Source organism: Lolium rigidum, chromosome 1 (assembly GCF_022539505.1).
Source record: "Lolium rigidum isolate FL_2022 chromosome 1, APGP_CSIRO_Lrig_0.1, whole genome shotgun sequence".
Classification (NCBI taxonomy): domain Eukaryota; kingdom Viridiplantae; phylum Streptophyta; class Magnoliopsida; order Poales; family Poaceae; genus Lolium; species Lolium rigidum.
In genome coordinates this window covers 354,812,671-354,829,891 of record NC_061508.1, presented here as the reverse complement: position 1 = coordinate 354,829,891, position 17,221 = coordinate 354,812,671, and positions in this window count along the sequence as shown.

Sequence of the window (17,221 nt, the reverse complement as noted above, 5' to 3'; positions counted from 1 at the left end):
GATACCTACATGTTTTATGCACACTTTATGTCATATTCGTGCATTTTCTGGAACTAACCTATTAACAAGATGCCGAAGTGCCGGTTCTCGTTTTCTCGTCGTTTTTGGTTTCGTAAATCCTAGTAACGAAATATTCTCGGAATTGGACGAAACGAAGACCCGGGGGCCTATTTCGCCACGAACCTTCCGGAAGACCGAAGAGCATACGAAGTGGGGCCACGAGGTGGCCAAACCACATGGCGGCGCGGCCAAGGGGGCCGCGCCGCCCGTGGTGTGGGCCCCTCGTCGGCCCCCGACTCGCCCTTCCGCCTATTTAAAGCCTCCGTCGCGAAAACCCTATTACGAACGACGAAACCCACGTAAACCTTCCGCAGCCGCCGCCATCGCGAAGCCAAGATCCGGGGACAGAGTCTCCGTTCCGGCACGCCGCCGGAGCGGGGAAGTGCCCCCGAAGGCTTCTCCATCGACACCGCTGCCATCTCCACCGCCATCTTCATCACCGCTCGCTGCTCCCATGAGGAGGGAGTAGTTCTCCATCAAGGCTCGGGGCTGTACCGGTAGCTATGTGGTTCATCTCTCTCCTAAGTACTTCAATACAATAATCTCATGAGCTGCCTTACATGATTGAGATTCATATGATGATGCTTGTAATCTAGATGTCATTGTGCTAGTCAAGTGAGTTTTACTTATGTGATCTCCGGAGACTCCTTGTCCCACGTGTGTAAAGGTGACAGTGTGTGCACCGTGTGGGTCTCTTAGTCTATATTTCACAGAATACTTACTCACTGTTATGAATGGCGTAGTGAAGTGCTTATTTATATCTCTTTATGATTGCAATGTGTTTTGTATCACAATTTATCTATGTGCTACTCTAGCAATGTTATTAAAGTAGTTTTATTCCTCCCGCACGGTGTAATGGTGACAGTGTGTGCATCCGTGTTAGTACTTGGCGTATGCTATGATCATGATCTCTTGTAGATTGTGAAGTTAACTATTGCTATGATAGTATTGATGTGATCTATTCCTCCTACATAGCGTGAAGGTGACGAGTGTGCATGCCTGTGTTAGTACTTGGTTTAGTCGTGTTGATCTTTCTTGCACTCTAAGGTTATTTAAATATGAACATTGAATTGTGGAGCTTGTTAACTCCGGCATTGAGGGTTCGTGTAATCCTACGCAATGTGTTCATCATCCAACAAGAGTGTAGAGTATGCATTTATCTATTCTCGTTATGTGATCAAAGTTGAGAGTGTCCACTAGTGAAAGTCTAATCCCTAGGCCTTGTTCCTAAATATCGCTATCGCCGCTTGTTTACTCGTTTTTATCGCGTTACTACTGCTACCATATTACCACCATCAACCACACGCCGACAAGCTATTTTCCGGCGCCATTACTACTCGCTCATATTCATTCATACCACCCGTATTTCACTATCTCTTCGCCGAACTAGTGCACCTATTAGGTGTGTTGGGGACACAAGAGACTTCTTGCTTTGTGGTTGCGGGGTTGCATGAGAGGGATATCTTTGACCTCTTCCTCCCCGAGTTCGATAAACCTTGGGTGATCCACTTAAGGGAAACTTGTCTGCTGTTCTACAAACCTCTCGCTCTTGGAGGCCCAACACTGTCTACAAGAATAGAAGCTCCCGTAGACATCAAGCACTTTTCCGGCGCCGTTGTCGGGGAGGAAAGGTAAAAAGGCACTCATACTCCGGTTCCGGTGTAACAGTACTTTTCTGGCGCCATTGTGTTTGTGCTCGAAGATATTTCCTTTAGATCCTGCAATTGCATCTTTTTGTTTCTTGTTTACACTAGTTGGGCATAATGGACAACAATGAGCTTCTTATTCTATTTCCTGGTTTAAAACATGGATTGTTTGATGCGAAAATTAAAAAACCTATGGAATCTTATTTGCATGCTGGTAGTAATATTAGTATGAACGCTTTGAACACCATTGTTGATAATAATGTAGAAAGTTCTAAGCTTGGGGAAGCTGGTTTTCATGATCTTTTTAGTCCCCCAAGCATTGAGGAGAAAATTTTCTTTGATGATACTTTCCCTCCTATTTATGATGATTATAATGATAGTGGTCTTTTGTTGCCACCTACTATGGAGAGTAAATTTTGTTGTGATTATACTATGCCTCCTACACTTGATGAGAATAATAATGATAGCTACTTTGTTGAATTTGCTCCCACTACAACTAATAAAATTGATTATGCTTATGTGGAGAGTAATAATTTTATGCATGAGACTCATGATAAGAATGCTTTATGTGATAGTTATATTGTTGAGTTTGCTCATGTTGCTACTGAAAGTTATTATGAGAGAGGAAAATATGGTTGTAGAAATTTTCATGTTACTAAAATGCCTCTCTATGTGCTGAAATTTTTGAAGCTACACTTGTTTTATCTTCTTATGCTTGTTACTTTGCTCTTCATGAACTTGTTTATTTACAAGATTCCTATGCATAGGAAGCATGTTAGACTTAAATGTGTTTTGAATTTGCCTCTTGATGCTCTCTTTTGCTTCAAATACTATTTCTTGCGAGTGCATCATTAAAACTGTTGAGCCCATCTTAACGGCTATAAAGAAAGAACTTCTTGGGAGATAACCCATGTGTTATTTTGCTACAGTACTTTGTTTTATATTTGAGTTTTGGAAGTTGTTTACTACTGTAGCAACCTCTCCTTATCTTAGTTTTGTGTTTTGTTGTGCCAAGTAAAGTCTTTGATAGTAAAGTAAGTACTAGATTTGGATTACTGCGCAGTTCCAGATTTCTTTGCTGTCACGAATCTGGGTCTACCTCCCTGTAGGTAGCTCAGAAAATTAAGCCAATTTACGTGCATGATCCTCAGATATGTACGCAACTTTCATTCAATTTGGGCATTTTCATTTGAGCAAGTCTGGTGGCCTAATAAAATCCATCTTTACGAACTGTTCTGTTTTGACAGATTCTGCCTTTTATTTCGCATTGCCTCTTTTGCTATGTTGGATGAATTTCTTTGATCCATTAATGTCCAGTAGATTTATGCAATGTCCAGAAGTGTTAAGAATGATTGTGTCACCTCTGAACATGTGAATTTTTATTATGCACTAACCCTCTAATGAGTTGTTTCGAGTTTGGTGTGGAGGAAATTTTCAAGGATCAAGAGAGGAGGATGATATACTATGATCAAGAAGAGTGAAAAGTCTAAGCTTGGGGATGCCCCCGTGGTTCATCCCTGCATATTTCAAGAGGACTCAAGCATCTAAGCTTGGGGATGCCCAAGGCATCCCCTTCTTCATCGACAAATTATCAGGTTCCTTCTCTTGAAACTATATTTTTATTCAGTCACATCTTATGTACTTTACTTGGAGCGTCTGTGTGCTTTTATTTTTGCTTTTGTTTTTGTTTTTGTTTGAATAAATGCTTGTGTGGGAGAGAGACACGCTCCGCTGGTTCATATGAACACATGTGTTCTTAACTTTTAATGTTCATGGCGAAGGTTGAAACTGCTTCGTTAAATTGTTATATGGTTGGAATTGGAAAATGATACATGTAGTATTTGCTATAATATCTTGGATAATGTGATACTTGGCAATTGTTGTGCTCATGTTTAAGCTCTTGCATCATATACTTTGCACCTATTAATGAAGAAATACATAGAGCTTGCTAAAATTTGGTTTGCATAATTGGTCTCTCTAAGGTCTAGATAATTTCTAGTAAAGAGTTTGAACAACAAGGAAGACGGTGTAGAGTCTTATAATGTTTACAATATGTCTTTTATGTGAGTTTTGCTGCACCGGTTCATCCTTGTGTTTGTTTCAAATAACCTTGCTAGCCTAAACCTTGTATCGAGAGGGAATACTTCTCATGCATCCAAATCCTTGAGCCAACCACTATGCCATTTGTGTCCACCATACCTACCTACTACATGGTATTTCTCCGCCATTCCAAAGTAAATTGCTTGAGTGCTACCTTTAAAATTCCATCATTCGCCTTTACAATATATAGCTCATGGGACAAATAGCTTAAAAACTATTGTGGTATTGAATATGTACTTATGCACTTTATCTCTTATTAAGTTGCTTGTTGTGCGATAACCATGTTTCGGGGACGCCATCTACTCTTTGTTGAATATCATGTGAGTTGCTATGCATGTCCGTCTTGTCTCGAAGTAAGAGAGATCTACCACCTTTATGGTTGGAGCATGCATATTGTTAGAGAAGAACATTGGGCCGCTAACTAAAGCCATGAATCATGGTGGAAGTTTCAGTTTTGGACATATATCCTCAATCTCATATGAGAATAATAATTGTTGCCACATGCTTATCATTAAAGAGGAGTCCATTATCTGTCGTCCATGTTGTCCCGGTATGGATGTCTAAGTTGAGAATAATCAAAAGCGAGAAATCCAAAATGCGAGCTTTCTCCTTAGACCTTTGTACAGACGGCATGGAGGTACCCCATTGTGACACTTGGTTAAAACATGTGCATTGCAAAGATCCGGTAGTCCAAGCTAATTAGGACAAGGTGCGGGCACTATTAGTATACTATGCATGAGACTTGCAATTTGTAAGATATAATTTTCATAACTCATATGCTTTATTACTACCGTTGACAAAATTGTTTCATGTTTTCAAAATAAAAGCTCTAGCACAAATATAGCAATCAATGCTTTCCTCTTTGAAGGACCATTCTTTTACTTTTATGTTGAGTCAGTTCACCTATCTCTCTCCACCTCAAGAAGCAAACACTTGTGTGAACTGTGCATTGATTCCTACATACTTGCATATTGTACTTGTTATATTATTCTATGTTGACTATTATCCATGAGATATACATGTTACAAGTTGAAAGCAACCGCTGAAACTTAATCTTCCTTTGTGTTGCTTCAATACCTTTACTTTGATTTATTGCTTTATGAGTTAACTCTTATGCAAGACTTATTAATACTTGTCTTGAAGTACTATTCATGAAAAGTCTTTGCTTTATGATTCACTTGTTTACTCATGTCATTACCATTGTTTTGATCGCTGCATTCACTACATATGTTTACAAATAGTATGATCAAGGTTATGATGGCATATCACTTCGGAAATTATCTTTGTTATCGTTTTACCTGCTCGGGACGAGCGGAACTAAGCTTGGGGATGCTTGATACGTCTCCGACGTATCGATAATTTCTTATGTTCTATGCCATATTATTGATGATACCTACATGTTTTATGCACACTTTATGTCATATTCGTGCATTTTCCGGAACTAACCTATTAACAAGATGCCGAAGTGCCGGTTCTCGTTTTCTGCTGTTTTTGGTTTCGGAAATCCTAGTAACGAAAATATTCTCGGAATTGGACGAAACGAAGACCCGGGGGCCTATTTCGCCACGAACCTTCCAGAAGACCGAAGAGCATACGAAGTGGGGCCACGAGGTGGCCAAACCACATGGCGGCGCGGCCAAGGGGGGGCCCGCGCCGCCCTGTGGTGTGGGCCCCTCGTCAGCCCCCCGACTCTGCCCTTCCGCCTATTTAAAGCCTCCGTCGCGAAAACCCTATTACGAACGACGAAACCCACAGAAACCTTCCAGAGCCGCCGCCATCGCGAAGCCAAGATCTGGGGGACAGGAGTCTCTGTTCCGGCACGCTGCCGGAGCGGGGAAGTGCCCCGGAAGGCTTCTCCATCGACACCGCTGCCATCTCCACCGCCATCTTCATCACCGCTGCTGCTCCCATGAGGAGGGAGTAGTTCTCCATCAAGGCTCGGGGCTGTACCGGTAGCTATGTGGTTCATCTCTCTCCTAAGTACTTCAATACAATAATCTCATGAGCTGCCTTACATGATTGAGATTCATATGATGATGCTTGTAATCTAGATGTCATTGTGCTAGTCAAGTGAGTTTTACTTATGTGATCTCCGGAGACTCCTTGTCCCACGTGTGTAAAGGTGACAAGTGTGTGCACCGTGTGGGTCTCTTAGTCTATATTTCACGTAATACTTACTCACCGTTATGAATGGCGTAGTGAAGTGCTTATTTATATCTCTTTATGATTGCAATGTGTTTTGTATCACAATTTATCTATGTGCTACTCTAGCAATGTTATTAAAGTAGTTTTATTCCTCCCGCACGGTGTAATGGTGACAAGTGTGTGCATCCGTGTTAGTACTTGGCGTATGCTATGATCATGATCTCTTGTAGATTGTGAAGTTAACTATTGCTATGATAGTATTGATGTGATCTATTCCTCCTACATAGCGTGAAGGTGACAAGTGTGCATGCTCGTGTTAGTACTTGGTTTAGTCGTGTTGATCTTTCTTGCACTCTAAGGTTATTTAAATATGAACATTGAATTGTGGAGCTTGTTAACTCCGGCATTGAGGGTTCGTGTAATCCTACGCAATGTGTTCATCATCCAACAAGAGTGTAGAGTATGCATTTATCTATTCCGTTATGTGATCAAAGTTGAGAGTGTCCACTAGTGAAAGTCTAATCCCTAGGCCTTGTTCCTAAATATCGCTATCGCTGCTTGTTTACTCGTTTTATCTGCGTTACTACGCTACCATATTACCACCATCAACCACACGCCAGCCAAGCTATTTTCTCGGCGCCATTACTACTGCTCATATTCATTCATACCACCCGTATTTCACTATCTCTTCGCCGAACTAGTGCACCTATTAGGTGTGTTGGGGACACAAGAGACTTCTTGCTTTGTGGTTGCAGGGTTGCATGAGAGGGATATCTTTGACCTCTTCCTCCCTGAGTTCGATAAACCTTGGGTGATCCACTTAAGGGAAACTTGCTGCTGTTCTACAAACCTCTGCTCTTGGAGGCCCAACACTGTCTACAAGAATAGAAGCTCCCGTAGACATCAACAACCATCTAGCTACTGCTATGGACCCATAGTCTAAGGATGAACTACTCACGCATCAGTCCGGAGGCGGGCATGGTGATGTAGAGCCCTCCGGTGATGATTCCCCTCTCCGGCAGGGTGCCGGAGGCGATCTCCTGAATCCCCCGAGATGGGATTGGCGGCGGCGGCGTCACAGTAACTTTTCTCGTATCGTGGCTCTCGGTAATAGGGTTTTCGCGACGAAGAGTTTATATAGGCGAAGGGGCAGAATCGGGAGGCGCCCGAGGGGCCCACCCCATAGGGCGGCGCGCCCCCCTCTTGGCCGTGCCGCCACGTAGTGTGGCCACCTTGTGGGCCCTCTCTGTCTCTCCTTCGGTGTTCTGGAACCCTCCGAGGAAAATAGGAAGTTCGGCTTTTGTTTCGTCCAATTCCGAGAATATTTCCTGTGTAGGATTTCTGAAACCAAAAACAGCAGAAAACAGGAACTGGCGCTTCGGCATCTTGTTAATAGGTTAGTGCCGGAAAATGCATCAAAATGATATAAAGTGTATATAAAACATGTGAGTATTGTCATATAACTAGCATGGCACATAAGAAATTATGGATACGTTTGAGACGTATCAAGCATCCCCAAGCTTAGTTCCTACTCGCCCTCGAATAGGTAAACGATAACAAGGATAATTTCTGAAGTGACATGCTACTATCATAATCTTGATCAATACTATTGTAAAGCATATGAAGTGAATGAAGTGATTCGAAGCAATGGTAAAGATAATGACTAAACAACTGAATCATATAGCAAAGACTTTTCATGAATAGTAATTTCAAGACAAGTATCAATAAGTCTTGCATAAGAGTTAACTCATCAAGCAATAGATTCTTAATAGAAGGTTTTGAAGCAACACAAAGGATGATTAAGTTTCAGCAATTGCTTTCAACTTGTAACATGTATATCTCATGGATAATTGTCAACATAAAGCAATATAACAAGTGCAATAGGTAAACATATAAGAATCAATGTACACAGTTGACACAAGTGTTTGCTTTTAAGATAGAAAGAAGTAGGTAAACTGACTCAACATAAAGTAAAAGAAAGGCCCTTCGCAGAGGGAAGCATGGATTACTCATGTGCTAGAGCTTTTTATTTTGAAAACATGGAAACAATTTTGTCAACGGTAGTAATAATTCATATGTGTTATGCATAAGACCTCCTATAAGTTGCAAGCCTCATGCATCGAATACCAATAGTGCTCGCACCTTGTCCTAATTAGCTCGGATTTCCATGGATTATCATTGCATTACATATGTTTCTACCAAGTGTCACAAAGGGGTACCTCTATGCCGCCTGTACAAAAGTCCAAGGAGATAGATCGCATTTGATTTCTCAGTTTTGATAGATCTCAACTTAAGGACATCCATACCGGGACAACATAGAAAACAGATAATGGACTCCTCTTTAATGCTTAAGCATTCAACAACAGATAATATTCTCATAAGAGATTGAGGTTTAATGTCCAAACTGAAACTTCCACCATGATACATGGCTTTGGTTGGTGGCCCAATGTTCTTCTCTAACAATATGCATACTCAAACCATTTAATCATGATAAATCACCCTTACTTCAGACAAAGACGAACATGCATAGCAACTCACATGATATTCAACAAAGGTGTAAAAAGTTGATGGCGTCCCCAGAAACATGGTTACCGCTCAACAAGAAACTTATAAGAAATAAGATACATAAGCAACATATTCAATACCACAATAGTTTTTAAGCTATTTTCCCATGAGCTATGTATTGCAAAGACTAGGAATGAAATTTTAAAGGTAGCACACAAGCAATTTACTTTGGAATGGCAGAGAAATACCACATAGTAGGTAGTTATGGTGGACACAAATGGCATGAGTTTTGGCTCAAGGTTTTTGGATGCACGAGAAGCATTTCCTCTCAGTACAAGGCTTTGGCTAGCAAGGTTGTTTGAAGCAACACAAGTATGAACCAGTACAGCAAAACTTACATAAGAACATATTGCAAGTATTATAAGACTCTACACTATCTCCTTGTTGTTCAAACACTTTTACCAGAAAATATCTAGACCTTAGAGAGATCAATCATGCAATCCAAATTTCAACAAGCTCTACAGTAGTTCTCCACTAATAGGTTTAAACTACATGATGCAAGAGCTTAAACATGATCTATGAGAGCTCAAAACAATTGCCAAGTATCAAATTATTCAAGACCATATACCATTTCCCACATGAAGCATTTTCTGTTTCCAACCAAATAGCAATCAACGAAGCGGTTTTCAACTCCGCCATGAACATTAAAATAGAGCTAAGAACACCAGTGTTCATATGAAAAAGCGGAGCGTGTCTCTCTCCAACAAAATGAATGCTAGGATCCAATTTTATTCAAACAAAAACAAACATACGCTCCAAATAAAGCACATAGGATGTGACGGAATAAAAATATAGTTTCACTAGAGGTGACCTGATAAGTTGTCGATGAAGAAGGGGATGCCTTGGGCATCCCCAAGCTTAGATGCTTGAGTCTTCTTGAAATATGCAGGGATGAACCACGGGGCATCCCCAAGCTTAGACTTTTCACTCTTCTTGATCATAGTATATCATCCTCCTCTCTTGACCCTTGAAAACTTCCTCCACACCAAACTCAAAGCAAACTCTTTAGAGGGTTAGTGCATAATCAAAAATTCACATGTTTAGAGGGGACACAATCATTCTTAACACTTCTGGACATTACCCAAAGCTACTGAAAGTTAATGGAACAAAGAAATCCACTCAACACAGTAAAAGAGGCAATGCGAAATAAAAGGCAGAATCTGTCAAAAAGAAACAGTCCGTAAAGACGAATTTTTTAGAGGCACTTAACAGGCTCAGATGAAAAAGCTCAAAACTAATGAAAGTTGCGTACATATCTGAGGATCACGCATGAAAATTTGCAGCATTTTACGAGTTTCCTACAGAGAGATCTACTCAAATTCGTGACAGGTAGAAATCTGTTTCTGCGCAGGAATCCAAATCTAGTATCAACTTACTATTAGAGACTTTACTTGGCACAACAATATGATAAGGAGAGGTTGCTACAGTAGTAACAACTTCCAAGACACAACAAAACAGTAGTAAAAACATACATGGGTTATCTCCCAAGAAGTGCTTTTCTTTAACGCCTTTCAGCTAGGCGCAGAAAGTGCAATTCAAGTATTATCAAGAGAAGAAGCATCAACATCATAATTTTCCTTACAAACACAACTTGTCGCAGAGGGTACATTAGATGCTCCATTATCTAAACTAGATGATACCCCGCGCGTTGTTGCGAGAATGTTTTGATATATATACATAAACTATTAATTTTAGTAATGGAAAACTATTTGCATAGGTTCTAGATGATTTTTTCTCATTACAATTCAGAACATCATGCAATATAAATAGCTTGGATAAGTTAATGCGCAGTTGGCAGTATAGTCCAGTGACTTCAGTAGTCATGCGTATAAGTTGGTAGCCTCGGTAAATTGAGCAGCCAATGGAATTAATAGATAAATTGACAGGAAAGTACATTGAGGGTGCTTCGAATATGAGCTTTTCTGCTTGTCTAACAGGAGTCAGTCTATTGGTTTCTGTTACACAACATAGTTGACATTGCTTCAGCACCACAGAGAAATTTAAGTCTGAATTGTCGAAAGAAAATTTAACTTTAATATTATCCGTCAGAACTTGATGGATCTGTGCTAAAAAAGTAGTTGTGGGCGAATCAAATGATGCCAGTATTATTAGATAAATGAACCTATCAGATAGAGACACGTGAGCATATTACTTATATAAATTACGGGCAATTCTAGTACAAAGAAAGAGAAAGGGGATAGATAGAAAAATAGATCGAGAAATGAAAGTAAAATTCCATGAATTCTGACTTGTTAGGGAGGCCCTGAATGCCCACGGGAGGAGGAAGCAACCTACACAATTCATCAATTACTCATATTTGCTTTTGGAGAATATTAAGAATGATGAGATATAATGAGGGGGCAAATATAAGTAGGTTATTTTCTTCCAAATACCTACAAAATTCATTGTAAAGGGATTGAACCATGAAGTATGGACCAAAACCAACTTGATCTTTCCAAGTGAAGTGACACCCGATAAATACAAACCTTAGTTTTGAAGAGATACTCCATAGCAGCGTGAAATTGGCCAAACTCGTGTTTGCAAGATTGTCATCCATAGCTGAAAAAAATATATAAATGGAGACCAAAGTGTAGTGGGTAGAACTAAAATTTCGGATCATGTTAATTTAAATCCATACATGTGCACAGATATGCTTAATTTCCTTCATGTCGGTATTTCTTAGTAAACATTGGATCTTTCAATTTGGAAAAAGAATACAACATCAAATTGGCACTGATCCCCTAGCCAACAATGTGATAACAATGTCTCATATAAGTAAATAACATAACCCATTAAAAAAAAGTTGAGACATACTTGATACTTTCAGTACTTCATTGTACCAACATGTTTCATAAGTATTTATTTGATTAAACAATTGGCTATGGTTCAGGCACATACAACATAGAACCGGCATGGGTGAATATGGATATTTTCTAGAAAAAGAGGCAAAGCCCCTTGATGTGTGAATGTGGATCACTTACATGGTGAATTAATTTGGTTGGATCTGTAACACTTGCAAAAATGACAAATAAAAATGGGTGCAATTCCACAGAAAGGTATTTCTCTAAAATTAAAAATAGGTGGTGATGAGCGAGAGGATTGATTCAGCCATTGTTTGGAGAAATCTTATCATCATTCACCGTGGAGCTTGGAGGAAGATAAGGGTAACCAGTCTTGCTGCTTGATTGTTGCAACCACAAAATTTGTGTCAGATGTCCATCCCAAGCTCCATAGGTGTGTAGCATGAATATCAAAAGGAAAACCTCCATAGCAACCTATCACAACTCATCAAAAAGGAAAAGGGAAAATAAGTATATAGGATTGGAGAGGCAATGATTTTGATATCCTGTTGGAGGAAGAAAGCAGCAAGCTGCCGCTGGCTCGCATGCTCGGTGAGGGCGTCGAGGTCCGCAATTACTTTGTTCATGCACCTTTGTCGATTGCAGGGTCTCGGATGATGTCGCTGGCACCAAACTCGTGCACATGTTTCTCTGCGACAGCTTCCATGTAGTGGCGGAGGTCCTTAAGCAAGCCAATCTCCAACCCTCACTCAAAACCGTTGGCTTGTCCTTTTCCTATAGCAGGCATCCAGCGAATGAAGACAGGGAGCGACCATCGTGGATTTGTGGTGGCCAGACGACAGAAGTGAGCAATGCTTGATAACGCTTCAGGCTAAAGAGAATGAATCTGCAACCATGGCATGCATTTTCTCATTACAACTATGATACTGCTCATATTCATGTGGGATACATGATGTATAGAAGATAAAGAAGGTGCATGCATGTACTTGTTGTATTCACTTAACCGGAGTATGCCAGCGGTACGTGCTGCCAGGGACATGGTTCTCTCCTTGCATGATTTTGGTGCAGGGGCATAGTCGCACGTACAACTCTGGTTGGAGACGATGGGAATGGAGCAGCTCGGCTGCTTAAAAAGGAGAGAACCTCCCATCAGTTACTCATGCATTGTTCGGTGGAGAAGATGAGTTAGATGGCAATCATCAATTCTATTTAAAGAATAGTGGCGAAGATGAAGTGGAAGCAAATTTTATGGAGAACATAATTAGAGGAAAATCAATCGATGGGGAATTAATTGAGATAAAGATGCTTTGGATTAGACCACATGCCTTAGACTTTTAGAAGCCAAAAAACTAATAAAACGATAATGTAAGCAGAGATGCCGTGCATCAGTTTCTCATGGAACGGGAGAGGAACAAACTGGACTCAGTTTTTTTTTGGTGGAGAAGAGGGAAAGTGGTGGGCCGAATCATCCTATTAGAGATGGCATGAAGAATCGTGCAACAATTTCACCTGGAAGGGGAGAGGGAAAAAAGTGGATTCAGACTTTTTTTGGTGGAGAAGAGGGACAGTGGTGGGCCGAATCATTATGTTAGATATGTCATGTAGAATTTCTTTTGAAAAGTGGCATGCCAATTTAAGTGGGTCCTGCTGATGTGGAGTGGCTGCATGTCAAGAGAAATATGTTAGTGGGGATGAACTTCTTAGTTATATAGGATTTCCCATAGTGGTACTAAGGGTTTTATCAATTTTAGGCTTATAATAATTCTTTGGCTTAGGCACCTTAGAGACATACATGAATTTTTGCTCCTTACCCACATAAGCTTTCTCCTTAAATTTAAGAGAAGAAAAAGTTGAACCCAAGGTTCCCATAGCTTCTTCAAGTTCACCAATCCTATGGGTTTGATTATCATGGGTAGCACAAGTTTCTAAAATAGCAATTCTTTCATTAATTTCTCCTAGGGATTTATCAAGTTTATCAGTATTATCAAGTAATATTCCCAATTTAGTCTCAACACTTGGAAGATTTTTCTCTATGGCTTCCAATTTTTTCATGGCATCCTCAAGAGAGATTTCAATTTTAACTTCATTAACAGGTGGTATTCCAACTAGACTCTCAATGATGCAACTAGCTTCTAAAGCAGGAGTACCTAGGAAATTACCCCCTGAAAGAGTATCAAGAACATACCTATTCTAGCTAGATATACCAACATAAAAGTTCCTAAGGAGAATAATAGTGGAGTGTTTCTTAGTGCACCTATGATGAGCATCACTAATTCTATACCAAGCGTCTTTAAAACTTTCTCCCCCTTGTTGCTTAAAAGAACGAACTTCAACTTCAGGATTACTCATTTTAGCAATAGTAAAAATAAACAAAGCAAACCGAATTAAATAAAGTAAAACAAGTAACTATTTTTTTTTGTGTGTTTTTGATATAAGAAAGCAAACAAGACAGAAAATAAAGTAAAGTAAAGCAAGTAACTAATTTTTTTGTGTTTTTAATATAAAGAAAGCGAACAAAATAGAAAGTAAAGCAAGACAATAAACAAAGTAAAGAGATTGGATGTGAGAGACTCCCCTTGCAGCGTGTCTTGATCTCCCCGGCAACGGCGCCAGAAAAATTGCTTGATGGCGCGTGAAGCACACGTCCGTTGGGAACCCCAAGAGGAAGGTGTGATGCGTACAGCAGCAAGTTTTCCCTCAGTAAGAAACCAAGGTTATCGAACCAGTAGGAGATGAAGGCCACGTGAAGGTTGTTGGTGGAGGAGTGTAGTGCGGCGCAACATCAGGGATTCCGGCGCCAACGTGGAACCTGCACAACACAATCACAATACTTTGCCCCAACTTAACAGTGAGGTTGTCAATCTCACCGGCTTGTTGAAAACAGAGGATTAAACGTATGGTGTGGAGAATGATGTTTGCTTGTAGAAAACAACAGAGAACAGAGATTGCAGTAGATTGTATTTCAGATGTAAAAGAATGGACCGGGGTCCACAGTTCATTAGTGGTGTCTCTCCAATAAGATAACTAGCATGTTGGGTGAACAAATTACAGTTGGGCAATTGACAAATAGAGATGCACATACATATATCATGATGACTACTATGAGATTTAATTAGGGCATTACGACAAATAACATAGACCGCTATCCAGCATGCATCTATGCCTAAAAAGTCCACCTTCGGGTTAGCATCCGCACCCCTTCCAGTATTAAGTTGCAAACAACAGACAATTGCATTAAGTATGGTGCGTAATGTAATCAACACAAATATCCTAGACAAAGTATCGATGTTTTATCCCTAGTGGCAACAACACATCCACAACCTTAGAAATTTCTGTCATTGTCCCAGATTCAATGGAGGCATGAACCCACTATCGAGCATAAATACTCCCTCTTGGAGTTACAAGTATCAACTTGGCAGAGCCTCTACTAGCAACGGAGAGCATGCAAGAACATAAACAACACATATATGATAGATTGATAATCAACTTGACATAGTATTCAATATTCATCGGATCCCAACAAACGTAACATGTAGCATTACAAATAGACGATCTTGATCATGATAGGCAGCTCACAAGATCTAAACATGATAGCACAAGCGGAGAAGACAATCATCTAGCTACTACTATGGACCCATAGTCCAAGGATGAACTACTCATGCATCAGTCCGGAGGCGGGCATGGTGATGTAGAGCCCTCCGGTGATGATTCCCCTCTTCGGCAGGGTGCCGGAGGCGATCTCCTGAATCCCCCGAGATGGGATTGGCGGCGGCGGCACAGTAACTTTTCTCGTATCGTGGCTCTCGGTAATAGGGTTTTCGCGACGAAGAGTTTATATAGGCGAAGGGGCAGAGTCGGGAGGCGCCCGAGGGGCCCACCCCATAGGGCGGCGCGCCCCCCCTCTTGGCCGCGCCGCCACGTGGTGTGGCCACCTTGTGGGCCCTCTCCGTCTCTCCTTCGGTGTTCTGGAACCCTCCGAGGAAAATAGGAAGTTCGGCTTTTGTTTCATCCAATTCCGAGAATATTTCTTGTGTAGGATTTCTGAAACCAAAAACATCAGAAAACAGGAACTGGCGCTTCGGCATATTGTTAATAGGTTAGTGCCAGAAAATGCATCAAAATGATATAAAGTTTATATAAAACATGTGAGTATTGTCATATAACTAGCATGGAACATAAGAAATTATGGATACGTTTGAGACGTATCAATCTCCTCATTGCTACCATCTTCTAGATTGCATCTTGGCTTGGTTTTCGTTCTTGCGGTAGGAATTTTTTTTGTTTTCTATGCTTCGAATCCCATCAAGTGCATGGAGCCCCCATGTGTGGTTTTGGTAATTAATGACAATCCCTATGGACTAATGTTTGCATTAAGTTATATTTGTAGGAGTTGTCCACAATGCTTGAACCATATGTTTGTTTCAAGGTTGCAATAAGAAGAAATTGATGAAGGATATCAAGTGTCAAGTATGTCTTGAAGATGAAGATGAAGTGATCCCTCAAGTTACTTCAAGACATCAACATGATGAAGAATGAAGAAATGAAGTGCAAGTTCAAGATGAGCCAATCTCGAAGAGATCATATGCTTGAAGCTTGCCATCCATATGGTGATCATGGATATGTGAAGATGCGCCAAAGAAGAAGCTCTCCCATAGTGGAGTATGGGGGAGCATTTCGCATGACTTCATCAAGCAAGCATAATCAAGAAAGGCGTTCCATCTTGTTGCGGTCAAGACCGTCATCATCAAGCTCAAGTGGAATGCGCAAGGTTAAGGTTTGCTCTTGATAGGATTTCTTTCTCACCGGTCTCATGGTGTAGTTGGAGACCGGTTTATAGTTTAATTGTCGTACTATCAAGAGGGCTCTCGAGTGAGTAACTCGATCATATCCTTCGGAGAGCTCAAACCTTTGCATCCTTGCATCATCTTTCTTGGTTGTTATTTGTATCTTATCCATGTGATGTTTTAGAGCTTGTGCTTATTCTCATGACAAGCTCTAGTTCATCGAGAATGGTTTTTGCATGGGCAACTTGTTGCATTTTCGAGGTTGGAGGTTTTACCGGTATGTCTTTTTTAGATAGGTCAAACCTTTCATCATTTTTTCTATACTCCCTTGCTGTAGTATGATGGTTCCCTGCAGGATCTTGTAGAGCTTGTTACTAGCTTCGAAATGAGCCCAAGATCATCAAAATCGGAGTCTTGATGCTCAAGTTATGCTCTTTCTCGATTTGCTGTCTCTGCCAATTTTTAGGGGGCGGATTATCCAGCCCAAGTGAGGGGCGAATAATCCGGCCCTCAAAAACTGCTAAGGACTTTTGGGCGTGAGCCCCAGTATTGGAACCGGATTTTTGACCGGATTTTTCAGCCCGGGGGCCGGATAATCCGGCCTCGACACCCCAACGGCCATATTTCATGGGGAGCTATAAATAGCCTTCTTCTTCCCCAAAATCTGGTTGGTTCTCTCACTCTCTCTCTTTCCTCCATTGTTGACCTTCAAAGCTTGCCCTAGTTCTTGATTCCTCCCATGATTCTTGTATATTCTTGAGGGAAAAGAGAGAGGAGATCTAGATCTAGATCTACATCTTCACCAATCAAATCCCTCTCTTTGTGAGAGGAACCACCTAGATCTAGATCTTGGAGAAACTTGGAGTTCTTTGTGTTCTATTATTTGTTCTTCCTCTCTTATTCCCCAATAGATTTTGTAGCTTTGTTGGAATTTGAGAGAGAATTACTTGAGCATCTTTGTGGTGTTCTTGCCATTGCATTTGGTACATCGGTTTGACTTCTCCGCGGTGATACGTGGAGGTGAAAGTTCGTGAGATATTCTCTTCGGGAGCTTGTTCCCGGAGCTTTTTCCTCTTGGATTTTTGGACCCTAGACGACTTAGTGGTCTTTGTGGTGTTCT